A 14,598-nucleotide genomic window follows, 5' to 3' on the forward strand; every position below is an offset into this window, starting at 1 on the left:
TTTTGCAAAATTGAACGGCATCGATAAAATCATTAAAATTAAGTACCTTTGCACGGATCACATCTGTGATTTTATGGATCCAGGAGTGAGATGAGTCGAATTGCTCAAGTGTACAGCCTCTAAATGTATCCACATGGTCCTCAAAACGTTGGATCTCCTCCTCTTGACGAGCCCCATTCTACCTCCATCATTGTCGTTATGTCGTCCCGATCGCATCGAGCATGGAGAAGGGTGTTGAGAGAGGGGAGAAGAAGCGAGAGACCCTTGAACAATTTTGGCCTGGGTGAATTTCATTCAGGGCCTTCCCCTATTTGTACTAAGCGAGTACTTTTCATAAAAACCCCCAAAACTTAAGTATATCTTTCGATGTCCAAAATACCATTTGTTTGTGACCCTTTAGACCCATGTATCAGTCTAGTTAATGACTCTAGCGGCCTAATAACCTTTATTGGCCTTCCAAATTAAGTAACTATATCATCGTATAGATTAATTAATGTCAGATCTATTTAACCCAATCGATAGGTCGAGTCTCCAACATGTGGGGACCAAACTACAGCTCGTGTTCTAGAAGATACAAAGGTGTGTGTATCGACTCACTCATGGAACCTGTTCTTCATCGGTTACCGTGTATATATAGTCCCTCATCCACTTGACAGGCCTTGGATGACTTAGGGTATGATCAATTTTCAATCCCTATTCGGTCATCCGAGTTAGTACGGATGCATTCGGAAATCATCGAAGAACTCTTTTCCAATATTTCACTACCTTGGCCGAGGACTTCATTGCATCATTTTCCTTGAGCTGTCAACTCTCATATCAAATGGATGATCCCATCTTAACCACTCGATCATTTTCGTTAACTTCTTGATACACCCAGACTAAGACTGTTTAATATCCCATGATTAGACAGTAGTAGGTTATAGTCAAAGTACAATTGTCCGTCCACAAGACACCTTTGGTGTTTCTAGTCTAAGGACCACTCAAACCATTGTGATGTGAATATACCTGATTGATAAAAAATACACTTGTTAGAAATCTAATATAGGAAAAAAGATATGAGAAGAGAAAAGTGTGTTATATTGATATGTACTCCCTAGTATCATAGGTTAGAAAATACAGCTTTATAAGAACAAAATAGGCCGTTAGTTTAGTATAATACCGTTAAGGGATTATTATGGATCAATTTAGTGAACTCTTTCCATTGAAGAGCACTCACTATTTATTATTAGTGTCTCAACACTAATGACTAAGGGACCAACCATACTTATCATATGAGTGAGGCTAGAATTTTGAGAGAGATTCTCTCCACAGACTTGTGGTCGACGCATCTGGCATCCAGATGCGTCGTGATTATTACTCATGTCTCATTCTTCCTTTGAGATTCAAGCATCATGGCCTCCCTAGTGATGATCGGGTGACCCGTATTTGTGACTCACTTAGTTTGCGCTTCCAATCTCTCCCATATTAAGACTATGGAACACCTTTTCTTCCATAGTGAGATTGCTATAGACTATTGGTGCCAATTTACACACTATTGGTGTGTGCTCTTAAACACCCATACTACGCTAACGCCGATAGAATGTTTTAACAAGATCTTTATATTGTTAACATGTTCTAAACCTAGACCTTATCTACACATCACCATAACATAATTTCTATGTAGGTTATGGAAATGGCAAAATTCTTCTCGTTTTGTAGGGTATACCATGAGAACACTAGAAATTATGAAGCGCATCAAACACTGGCTACGGGGAACTAGATGTAGTCGTTCGGTTCTTTTTGTGCGAATTTGTGAGAATTGTTCATTATGTTCAGTTTTCGAAACAGAACAAAAACGAATTCGAACAGAACATCACACATACCTGTGTGCTGTTCTTTTGTTTGCTTTGCGCAAATTTTGTTCTAATTTTTTTTGAACGTGTGAATTTTGTTCGAATGTGCGAATTCGCTTTTGAAAATAAAAAATATTGAAACAAAGAACAAGGCCCTGTGCGATTCTTTTGTGTGAATTTTTTGTTTGTTTCAAACGAATAGAACATAACAACCTTGTCATAGGGAACACACCATCTTGTACCACCCATTTTCTGATGCTCCCCACTTACATGTTATATACTTCACACCTTGGGAATCTCGATGAATTTGACTTCCATCACTACTTAGATGCAGATTATCCATTGGCACCCATCTCCAATATGCGTTCTATGGCTCAATGTGGATGGTGCAGCCAAAGGGAACCTTGGCTCAACATGTGAAGGCGGTATTCTATGAGACCACATAGGGAGTATCATTTATGCGTTCTCATCTTTCTAAAGTGTAAAAACTAATACAACAACCGAAGCTATGGCAATACGCGATGGCTTGCTTTTATGGGAGGAGCGAAAATTTTACAATATCATCTAAGAATCGAACTCAAAGTTGTTGGTCAACCTGCTCTGTGCAATCCCATGCTCCTAGTGGCATCTCTAGAGAGTCTGACAATACATCATGCGATGTCACCCTCACTTTACCAGCATTCGTCATCAGTTGCGTGAGGGGAACCAAACGACGGATGCCCTTTCTAACTATGTGGTATGCTGTCACAAGCCCTCCTTATACATAACTTGGCAGGACCTTCCTCAGGTGGCTCGCGACTACCATCGCTTTGAGAGCCTTAGCTTTCTTGCTCTCCACACGCATTGCATCCTATTGAATAGTGGCAAGCGTATTGAATGGAGAACTAGAGGCGAGAGTGTGTGACCTCTTCCCTAACTACTATACCCTCCATGCACCTCCACAATGAAATTTGATGATGGTACGAGAACCGCTTATACTCCATGCATCACCACAAACGAGGGACACGAGGACTGCAATGGGTGCCCGCGGTCTTTTCTAGGAACTACACCTATATCAACTTTGTATCCTTTTCTTTTTTGCATCTTGGGCGTAGGCGAGTAGGGTCCGGGTGTAATTGGCACATTTACGCTCGCTCCACACCTATAAATGCTTATAAACAGTTTACTTAATATGTAAAACCCTTTAAGTGGCGTCCAGTGCACGACAGGATCGGTCTACGGGCATAACCTTTGGGTTGGCCGTACTTGGCATTTTTTTCAAATAAAAAAAGAAAACTTTCAACAAACCCATGAAACCCAAACCAACTATAGCAGTTTGGTCCGGCTTTGAAAAGGTTCGGTAAATAATGCCGAACCCTATTTGGTAAATATTGTCCCAAATTTGGTCCGGTTTTCTTCTTTTGTACCCAAATTGAGAGAAAATTTTGGGTAAACCCTTGAATCCGAAACCCACTTAGCAATTTGGTCTGAGTTTACAAAGTTTGGTAAATAATGTAGAATCCTATTTGGTAAATATAACACCCAATTTGGGTCCAGCTTTCTTCTTTTTACCCACATCAATATATAATTTGGATCTAGATTTCTTCTTTTTAATCAGAATCGACACAAAACTTAAGGTAATCCCCTGAATCCTCCATCTACAGTATCAGTTTGGTCTGGTTTTGACTAAGTTTGGTAAAAAAATGGCAAACCCTAGTTGGTAAATTTGGATCTAGATTTCTTCTTTTTAATCTAAATCTACGCAAAACTTTAGATAATCCCCCGAATCCTCAACCTATAGCATCAGTTTGGTCTGGTTTTGACGAAGTTTGGTAAAAAATGGCAAACCCTAGTTGATAAATATTGGTCTGGTTTTCTTTTTTTTACCCACATGGATATAAAACTTTGGGTAAACCCATGAATCCCAAACCTTCTTATCAGTTTTGTAAGGCTTTGACCAAGTTTGGTAAAATATGGCTAACCCTATATTATAAGTGAGCTCTGGTCAACATATTTCTAGCATTGGGGGAGGGGAAGGAGGTTGAAACCCACCTACACTTTGTGGCGATCGAGGGGGAGCGATCTCTGGTCAGCGGCGGGATCGTCCAGTTACCGGCGATCTTCAGCCATTCAGCAAGCTTCTGGGTCTTCTAGTTGTAGCCCGAACACGACAGTCAAGGCCGGCATTTCGTATCCAAAAAAGACTTGATCTTTCCAGCGTTTTGCGGTTGAATAGCTACGTAGGCGCCGAATTACGATCAGGGTATAGTTTTTTCCCGATTGTTCTTGTATAATTTGGGTAGTCATTCTTGGTGCAAAATTTATGAAATGGGGATATCTTTAAGGCTGAATTCTCCATTTTCATTTCGTATTTCGGTCTTTGGAGTCGATTATTTCTTGAACTTGTATCGATATCTTCCCCCCTCACTTTACTGCCATTCATTAAAATTTGAAAGACTGTTTGATTGTGCATAGAATTCTCGATTGCGCCACTATTAAAGGGAAAGAACGGAAAAGGCCTGTAACGTTCGACTCATTTTGGTGGATTTACCGGGTTATCGCAGATGCCGGTTGAGATTCTTTACTATTCTTTCCTCTGTTATATTGTTATCAAATAGCTAACCTAGTCGGTTACTAGACGGTTTTTTGTGTTTTCCATTGAAATCTATCTTGGTTTGGGGGATAAAACTTCCATTTTGGTCATTGGAGGAAATAAAACTTTTTGACCCATGACTTTGAAATGAGGGATTTAATTGATTCGGATATGTTACGGATGTGGAAAAAAGATTTGTTTACTTTGATGAACATTAGGCACACAATGTCCATAGTGTGTGATGCATCCACCCACATAAAAACTGATCGCACGTGGCAAAATGATCCTTAAACGCAGAGTTTGGAGCGTAATAGTGTATCAATCACGTACTATCTGTAAAATGTTTTCTTATTTGAGTGGAAGAGTGTTTCAAACAACTTTTTGGTTTAAGTTTGCTGATTACGTTCTGACTGTTGTATTTCCAATGTTTTCCCGTGAAAGGGTCTCTGCATTCTGCGGAGGAAATATCATTTGTCCAACAAATTGAAATTTACTCTTCTGTCAGGAGTTCAAATTGCGTTTTTCATATCTTTCTTCGTGATAAATGTTCACATCATTCCTTGTTTACTATTCAACATTTTCTTGTCTTTTTTATGCAACAGTGAAAAAGGTGCAGACTTTGGTTTACGCTTCTAGAAAAAGGCCAATGCAAGAAAAGTGTTCGATATTTCTGGGGTTCCATTGATCCCTATGATGGCATCTTATGAACATCGGCTGCTTTAATTTAATGGGTACATCGGCTGCGTCCAACCTTGCCAGCAGGGCAGGGGGCAGGGTGAGATGGATGAAGCTCCTTCCTCTTTTTGTCGTGATTGTGGTAGTGGGGGAAATCTGGTTTCTTGGGCAACTAGACGTGGTTAAGAACATCTCCATAATTGAAGGATGGAGTGAGTCCCATTCTGTTTTCTTACCAATTCCTTCGTCCAAGTGGTCTTTGTTTGTCAAGGACAAAATAAGCTGTGAGGACTGGTTGGAAAGTGAGGATGCAGTTATCTATGAGAGAGATTTTCGAGCAGAACCGGTTTTGGTTTCTGGTTCTGATCAGGTTGAAATTTCTTCCTTTCATTAAAGTCTTAATTCATATTTTCTATTATCGTGAAGACTTGAGGTTTTTCTGATGAGCCAATGTGCTTCTTCGATTCAGTATGTGTTACGTCCTCCAGATTTTATGGCGTTATTTTTTCATGGAAATGTGATATGACCTTGTCGACCCCTTGCCATCACCGAGGCTGTAATAAGGGGTATCCACATATGTCGGAAGACTCACATTTGGAGGAGTAGGCGGGATTTTTGTTGGTCTATGGGCTGGTGTTATGAAACATGAAATAACATGTTATTCAGCTAGCGTATTGTTCAAAATAAGGCAGTGTTCCTGTATAATCAACAAAACTTGTTCATCTACTGTCTCAGAGGCAATTCTCTGGCAACGCTGTTTCTTTGAGTTGTGGAATTTGATAATTTTCATTTACTTCCATGAGAGAAAGATAGAAGACTTTATACACTATTTCTAATGTGCAATTCAAACTTAAGCATTTCCCCGTCTTATCTATACGGAAACCATTAGTAATTCCTGCAAAGCCAAAGTTTTGATATAATTGGTATGTATTTCCAGATATATGTTTGTGTAAGGTTATTATTACTTATTTTCCTATTTAAAGAAGGTTATTATTCTTTCTTAGGCGTGCGAAGATCATTTTTAACACTCACAAGTTTACTCGATAAAGCAATAGAATTCTAAAATAAACATATGTCTTTTCTCGGTTCACATTTGGAACTTGAGTCTTAAAATTCTTCTAGATAATGTTGCTGCTAACTTCTTACTACTTAAACTGAATTAGAAAGGTTCCAGGCTTAGCGGAAAAAAATAGTACATATTTCCAGAACCATAAACTTATTATTCTTTTATATTGTCTACTTTTTAGAAGATAAATCTCCATATATTGATAGGTTCTTGTATGCTTGTATTCTAGGATTGGAGTTCATGCTCAGTCGGCTGTAAGTTTGGTACAAAATCTGGGAGGACACCAGATGCTGCATTTGGTTTTTCTCATCATCCATCAACGCTTAGCGTCCACTGGTCCATGGAATCATCCCATTATTATGCAGATAATAACCTTGTTAATGCAAGACGGTGGGTAAGCACACCTTGATGTCAATTTTCTTTAAGCTAAAAGTCTTAAACCTGTCTCTTGCGGTTATGGAGGAATATTGGAAAAGAAGTGGTTCCACGTCGGTTTTATAGTTTTTAATTTCGCTCCATGAGGTGATAACCTGTGGACACTGATGAATTCAACTGCTCGAGGGAAATACAATTTAGCCGGTGATAAAAAGTCAAGAGTCAATGTACAATTTTTCCCATTTTGTTGTTATCTCACGTTGTTTGTCAAGTTTAATTATGCCATCTATACACCTATTTATGTTTGGCCTTTACGCTTGGTCCTTAGGCTTAATCAATGCTATGGATGAATGTACTGCACGGCTCACACAATTTATTTACTAGATGCTTCCTGCAGTTTAATGAGTGTTTTATTCCAGTAGTCCTGTTGAGGGTATCTCGCATGATTGTGATGTGAAAGGGTCGATTCGTGACTAGTATCCAATTGAGCTTTTCTGCATTTCAAAATTAGAATATTTTGTTGTCCTCAGAGATTATTGGCGTCACATCCTTTTCAGGCCAGATGGGCTGGAAAGGGCTTATCTATTATATGCACTTTGAAATGATTTGGCTTTCATGAAAAAACTATATCATTATTTATATTCTATTGTATGCTCTTTCTCTCTAGGTGCCTAGAGCATCCCGTGTTGTTCTCTTTTATTCACAGAAAAGTTGCTTATACTTGAGTCTTTAAACCTGGTGATTTAATGACTCTCCTCCTAGCTTAATTATCTTTTTGAGTTTAGATTCACTCTAGAAAACCTAAAAAACAGTAAGGTTAATCTATTTAAAACACTGATTAGATTCCCAAGACCTTCAGTGTTATTTCAGTCATTTTGGTGATCAAGGTTACTTTGGTCGTTTCTCTTATGGAAATTTTTTCCTCCATATTGTGTTGGAGAGAAAAAGGTTGCTGTCGCTGGTCATCTCAGAGCTGCGGGAGGGCTAGGGTTTAACCCAGTGGAAAATCTTGCTTTGATTGGAGGGATCAAACCCTCTGATACACATGGCAATGGGCCTTCATTAGCCCATTTTTCCCTCTGAGGCCTTATAACCTATAGAATGTGTATATTAATGGGAGATTTCATATGGACAAGGTCCATCGTAGGCTGATACTTCAAAATATGGTAGCCCATCCTTTATTCGGAGAGCTAAAAAATTAAATTTAAGCGGCAGCTTGGTTCAACTTCTCCCCTGTTTCTGTCTTTCTGGTCCCTTCCTTCTGGACTGGTCAGTAATCTCCTGCCTCCTTCCGATCGCCTCATTGGTTCTCTGGCCAGCCAATTCCGACTTATACCTATCTCCAATCTATATTTCCTGTCTCCTTCCTCAGACAGGAATCTAAAACAAAACATGGCTCCAGTAGACGTGTAAGTGGCCGGTTAGGAGTGCCATTTTGCAAATAACACAATGTATTTCTGCTCTCAAGTTGATGAGTGATGGTTATTTTGTCCCTGGTTGCCTTGTGTGGGCAGGCTGATTGAATGAACCAGTGGATTGATCTGGTGTCTTTGACAAAAGGTGTGTTGAGAACCCCGCTTTTCTTTTGTCTTATGACAAGGTATCAGCCTGCATTGGAGTCCCACCATACTGAGCATAGGCCAGATAAGAAGGCCGACAGTAAAATCAATATGTGGTCTGGAATAATTATATCAGTTTACCTGTCAATCTCTAATATTGTTCCTTATTGATTGGGGTGGCTTCTTCACATGGTATCTGTTAGTTAGTTTTCTTTTTCAGTTAGTTCTATTTATCTTTGGTTTGTCCATTGTAAGTGCGCCATGGGTTATGTGGTCCAGTACTTTTAAAGTCCATTCTGAGTCAGTTATTTCCCACGTGTGAAATAAGTGATTTAATTTAGATGGGCTCTTGTGTTAGGCCGCTTCTTTTTGAGGATATGATCGATACTTTTTTCTGTTGTTCTTGTGTCTAACTCTAACAGGACAGGTTGCTGGTACAGTAAGGAAGAAGACACATCAGAAATTACATGGTCTCAACTCAAAGTTATGGTCGATCAGGATAGGGGACAGTTAGTCATCTATACCAGCCAGAGCCAGAATGTCTAGAGTATACTTCACAGAGGGAGATACCACCTGTAGAATAGCAACCTTGCATGGTCCATGCTTTTTTTTGAAAGAAATATCTTCACTCCAAAATGCACCTTCATCTGGATACATAAATTTGTTATAACATCAGTCATTTCTGGTTTATTTTTACGAAGATAGGCCCAAGTAAACAGTGCTAACATCGATCAACACAATGAACTACCAGTCTCCCCTCATGTGGTATCAAGTAGGGAGCTCGGCAATAACTCTCCCTTGTATAATATTCCCGATGTGGAATTCATGCAAGAATCAAGAATCAAGAATCAAGAATTATACATTTGGAATTGTTAGATCATCAAGGCCCAATAAGGGAAATTAAGCTAACTAATGGGCCCGAGGCCTTGTAAATGTAATAGATTAACCCTAGGGTGATTAATAAAATACTAACCTAAAATGAACATTAATAAGGGCCAAATGAAGGCCCATTAATTACCCACTAAGGGCCCATTAAGGGCCCAATAGTGAGGTGGCTGATTAAGGCCAATATTAGGCCCATAAAAGGCCTAATATTCACTGGGCCTGAAATACTTCAGGCCCAGGCTCCAACGGTCAGGTATCTGACCGTTGGACAGCCAGCTACAAAAAGAGGCAGCTGGCTGGTTGACTTTTCTTCCCTCTTCAACGGTCATATTTTTCTAAAAAATATGACCGTTAAAAGGGGACTCTCTCTCTCTCTCCTGTTTTTAAGTGTATAAAAAGGGGGCCTGCTGAAGTGGAAAAATGTTAGATTCTTTTGCCTCATTTCCTGGCTGTGTTCCTCTCTTCCTCTCTTCTCTTCTCTCCTTTTTTCTCTCTTTCCTCCTGTTTTCACATGGTATCAGAGCAAAGCTCGATCTGAAGCCCTGTTGCAGCTCTGTTTGAAGCCATCTGAAGCCCTGATTGAAGACTGTTGAAGCTCTGATTGCAGCCCCGATTGAAGTCATTTGAAGTCTCGTTTGAAGCCTCCTAGAAGTCTAAATTCAGAGATTGTCTCTACCGTGTCTGAGGTCTGTATCTTCCCTAAAACTTCTATGGGAAAATCCAGAACCAGATCGGCGGACAAAGCTGAAAAGGAAGCTGAGGAGCTGGCCTCCCTAGCTGCCTCCACTCCAGCAGCAGTGGCAACCCCGACTCCCGCCGTCGTTGCAGTCCATGCCAGGCCCGTCTTGCCTGACCTGGACATGAAGTACAATGGCCTCAATGGCCAGAAATGGATGACCATGGCGCAGCGCACTCTCAAGGCAGCGTACCTTGGGAGGCATCTTACGGATGAAGCCCCGTCAAAAGACGGCACCGGAACAGAAGTATGGGAGTCGGAGGACATGAACTGGATGATGAAGAATATGGAAGACGAACAGAAGGACGACTACCTTCTGATCGATTGCGTCCGGGATCTATGGACGGAAGTCAACAAGTCATGTGCAGAAATGCACAGTGACTTTCGAGTCTACGACCTCCGCGAGCAAGAGCGGACTCTGAAGCAGGGGAATCTGACGATCTCCACCTATTCTGCCAGGCTAAAAGCAATCTGGCGCGAATTGGACCTCCTTTGGCCCACAGGTGACAAAAACTCTCCCTCTTACATCCGTGAAGTCAAATTCCGGACTCTGCAGTTTTTGATGGGATTAAATCCCGAACACGAGACTCTCCGGAGCCAGCTGCTGCACCGGGAAAGGTTCCCTATGCTAGCGGAGGCGATCTCAGAGCTCCAAGGAGCAGAGAGCAGAAAGAAGCTGGGCAGCAAGGGAGGAGAAGCCTCCAAACCCGCTGCAGCAGCTCATTTAGCAAAAAGGGAGCCTCAGCCCACGGCACCACCTCAGCCCGCGGCATATCCCCAACAAACCAAGGCTCTTCCAAAGGAAGGTAATACCCCGGAACTCATCTGTGGGTATTGCAGAAAGCCTGGGCACATTAAGCGGGACTGCCGACGGCTGGCGTGGAAGGAGGAGCAGATCAAAAAGGGGACCTGGAATCCAGGTCAGCACAAGAAGGCCTATGTAGCCTGCGAAGGAGATCAACCCTCCCCCACCGAGAAGGAAGAAACCAGGAGCGAAATCCAGAGGATTATACAGGCTGAAATGAACAAAATCCTGCAGAAGATCAGCTCGACGTCCCTCGCACAATCAGGTAAAAATCTTGCATTTACCACCTTTACGAATACCCCATCAATTTTAGCGTCATGGGTGTTGGATTCTGGGGCGACAGATCATATGTCACCCCACAGATGGTTGTTTCAAACTCATGAGCTTGAAACAACGAATCTGAAAGTATTTACGGCAAATGGAGGAGTCTTAAAGGTAGAAGGCAGAGGGACGATCTTAATCAAAGGAAAGATATTGAAAGGGGTACTCCACGTACCTGAATTAAAGGCCAACCTCCTGTCTTTAATTCAGTCAGTGGAAAATACCGGGTGGCATTTTTCCTTAGATTCTGACAGTTGTTTTCTCTGTGTAAAGGACACCGGGCAGAAGATTTCATCTGTTAGCCGGAGAGGCGGAGTCCTCCTGCTAGATGTGACGTAGGACGACTATGGGATGGACGATTTAGGGCGGATGACGAGGCTATGGGTAGGAATGGGTAAGGGATAAAACAATCCACAGAAATCACGGTCGATTCTCGGACTTAAAACCGATGAAATCTGGTGGTGCAGCTCCGACCCTTATCGAGGGCGGGAGTACTGTCTTCCCCACCGCGACGATGCCTAAGCACCAAATCAATACCTCGAATTCACGCCGAAGAAACACTCGAGAAAAGGAGAGAAGAAGAGGAAATCCAAGTCTAATTCTGACGGCGGTGGAAACTTCCCGAGAAAATACTGAGCGGAGAACACGTCGACACCACAGGGTTCAGGTATACCTCAGCACCGTAGTGCGTGTAGAGGCTGCAGGTAATTCTGCTCGTGGCGGCGAAGGCGTGATACTGAACGGGCGCCCGGCGTTGTCCGCCCTGGTTGACGCATGAAGCGGGACGCCGGGTCGGGCGCGACGAACTCCAGCGCGCTGCGCGCGCGCAGAGCGCACGGAGCAGCACGGAGCAGCACGCCGCGGGCGCCGAGCGCGCTGAGCGTCTGCGCGCGCTGAGTGCGGCGCGGAGCGCACCTGAAAGCGCCAGCTGCTTGAGGCGCCGCCGACGGCGCAGCAGCGCCGCGCGACCGCGGCGCACGGAGGCGCACGGCGGCGCGGCGGGATGGCACGCGTGGCGGCGGTCGCGCGGCAGGTGACCGCGCGTTGCGCGCGCGCGGTGATGACGACGCGGCGCGGCAGCGGCGGCGGTGGCGGCGGCGGCGACGACGGTGATGACGGCAGCGACGGCGGCGACGGGAAGGTTAGGGCAAGATGAGGGTAGGGCAATCCTCCAAGAAGAGTTAGAAAGAAAACTCAATTCTTGAATTATGATTGCCTAATGAGTTCTTGAAACAAATGACCTTATATAGGCCTTGGAGGAAAGAGAAAATAACTAGAAAATAAGACGCAAGGGAAAACGTGCATCACGTCACGCCAAAGGGCAGTTGTGGATCTGCCTTTGGCGTCGTGTCATGACGCGCGTGGAGACGTGCGCGGGTGGTGACGTGGCGGACGACGGTTGTGGCGTGTTGACTTCTTCGTTGACTCCTGTTGACCGAGGTGGGTTGACTTCTGTTGACTTCATCTTTGGATCCGTAACGTCTGTGTTGACCCCGACTGCCTGCGGTGACGTGTCCCAGGCTGATGCATTGGCGTCCTCGACATCAAGATGAACTGAGGGAAGGGGGGGGGCAGGCGATGGTTTACGCTGCCCAGAGTGGAGAGCGGGTCACTCTTCTCCATAGGAGACTAGGGCACCCTTCATTCCACATTTTGAGACAATTGCATCCTCAATTGTTTAAGGGGATTATTTTTGAAAAATTAATTTGTGAAAGCTGTCAATTTGCCAAACATAAGCGATCCCCATACCTCAGTACGAATCACAGGGCCTCTTCGGCCTTCGAATGTGTTCATAGTGACGTATGGGGCCCCTGTTCCATATCTGGATTATCACACCAGAGATGGTTCATCCTATTCGTGGATGATTTCACTAGGTATACCTGGGTATACCTATTGAAATCAAAGGCAGAAATCCCATCGATCATATTGCTGTTTTGTGAAATGATTCATAATCAGTTTGGTCGGAGAATTAAGTGCCTAAGGTCAGATAATGCCAAGGAATACTTCTGTGGAGAAGTAAACACGTACTTGGCAGAAAAAGGGATAATTCATCAGTCCTCATGTGTCCATACTCCTCAGCAGAATGGGCTTGCTGAGAGGAAAATTGGTCACATTATGTCCTCTGCTAGGGCACTCCTCTTCCAAGGAAATTGCCCCAGGCACTATTGGACAGAGGCGGTAGCAACCGCCACACATCTTATTAACAGAACGGCATCTAAAACCTTAAGCTTTAAGGCACCTATTGATATCCTATCTTCTGAATTCCCTCATATTTCGTTAAAGACTAATCTGCCAGCCAAAGTGTTTGGCTGTGTAGTATACGTACATGTTCATAATGCAGGAAAGCTAGACCACAGGGCAGCGAAGTGCGTGTTCTTGGGGTATTCCACTACACAAAAGGGATACAAGTGTTATCACCCTGAGACGAGGAAGGTCTTTGTCACTGCAGACGCAAAGTTTGACGAAGTCAGGATGTACCACAGTAGGACAGATCGATCGGACGTCTACTTAGAGTCTAACGAGACAGAACCTACCTGTGAAGATCTCAGCAGATTTTTTGAAGGAGAAAGCGATGAACAGGAACCTGAGGACAGCATGGTTCCCACCCTGGCTAGGGAAGAGGAGCCTTGTGCACCGGAAGAAGGGCCGAGTGAAGAACTGGTACCGGTAGAAGAAGGTAACCGGAGTAACGAAGGTTGGTCAATTGCTGTAAGCAAAGGCGTTCGGAAGTGCGTGCAGAACAAGCTCTACCCAGTAAGCAATTACGTATCATATGCCTGAATATCTCCAGAATACAACCGAGTAATTCAGGCCTTGATGACCGTGGCGGTCCCAAAGAATGTCAGAGAAGCTATGGCGTCTGCAGAATGGAAGAGGGCGATGGATGAGGAGATGGAAGCGCTGAAGAAAAATGATACTTGGGAGTTGAGCCCACTCCCAGCTGGAAAGAAGGTGGTTGGATGCAGATGGGTATATACCATCAAATATCACTCGGATGGGTCCATTGCAAGACATAAGGCGAGGTTGGTGGCACAGGGATACACGCAATCGTATGGGATAGAATATAATGAGACTTTTGCCCCGGTAGCCAAACTGAACACGGTCAGGATTCTGATCGCTCTTGCTGCCATACTTGGATGGAAGTTGTACCAATATGACGTGAAGAATGCCTTCTTGCACGGCGAACTAGAAGAGGAGATATATATGGCCCAACCCCCTGGATATCGTCTAAGTGAAAATCTGGGTGACGTATGTCATCCCAGAAAGTCCCTGTATGGACTTAAACAGTCTCCTAGGGCCTGGTTCGGTAAGTTCTCTAAAGCCATGTTAGCCGTTGGATACGTTCAGAGTGAAGGGGATCACACTCTATTCTATAAACATGGTAAGGAAGGTAAGGTTGCAATCTTAATAGTGTATGTAGACGATATTATTATCACTGGAAGTGATAGAGAGGAAATTCAGAAACTTGAAAAACACCTTTTTTCGTCATTTGATATCAAAGCCCTCGGTCTTCTAACCTATTTTCTAGGAATTGAAGTTGCTTATTCAGGATCGGGAATAGTGCTCTCACAGCACAAGTACACTCTTGATCTACTGAAGGAGACCGGGAAACTGGACTGCCGTCCAGTCGCTACCCCAGTTGACGTCAGTACGAAGTTGAAGGCCGAACAACACGAGAATGACGCTCCAGTGGACAAAACAGCATTTCAGAGACTTGTGGGCAAGCTTCTCTACCTCAACCATACCAGACCGGACATCGCGTTTGCGGTGA

The sequence above is a fragment of the Wolffia australiana genome, chromosome 16, assembly GCF_029677425.1.
Source record: "Wolffia australiana isolate 7733 chromosome 16, ASM2967742v1".
NCBI lineage: Eukaryota > Viridiplantae > Streptophyta > Magnoliopsida > Alismatales > Araceae > Wolffia > Wolffia australiana.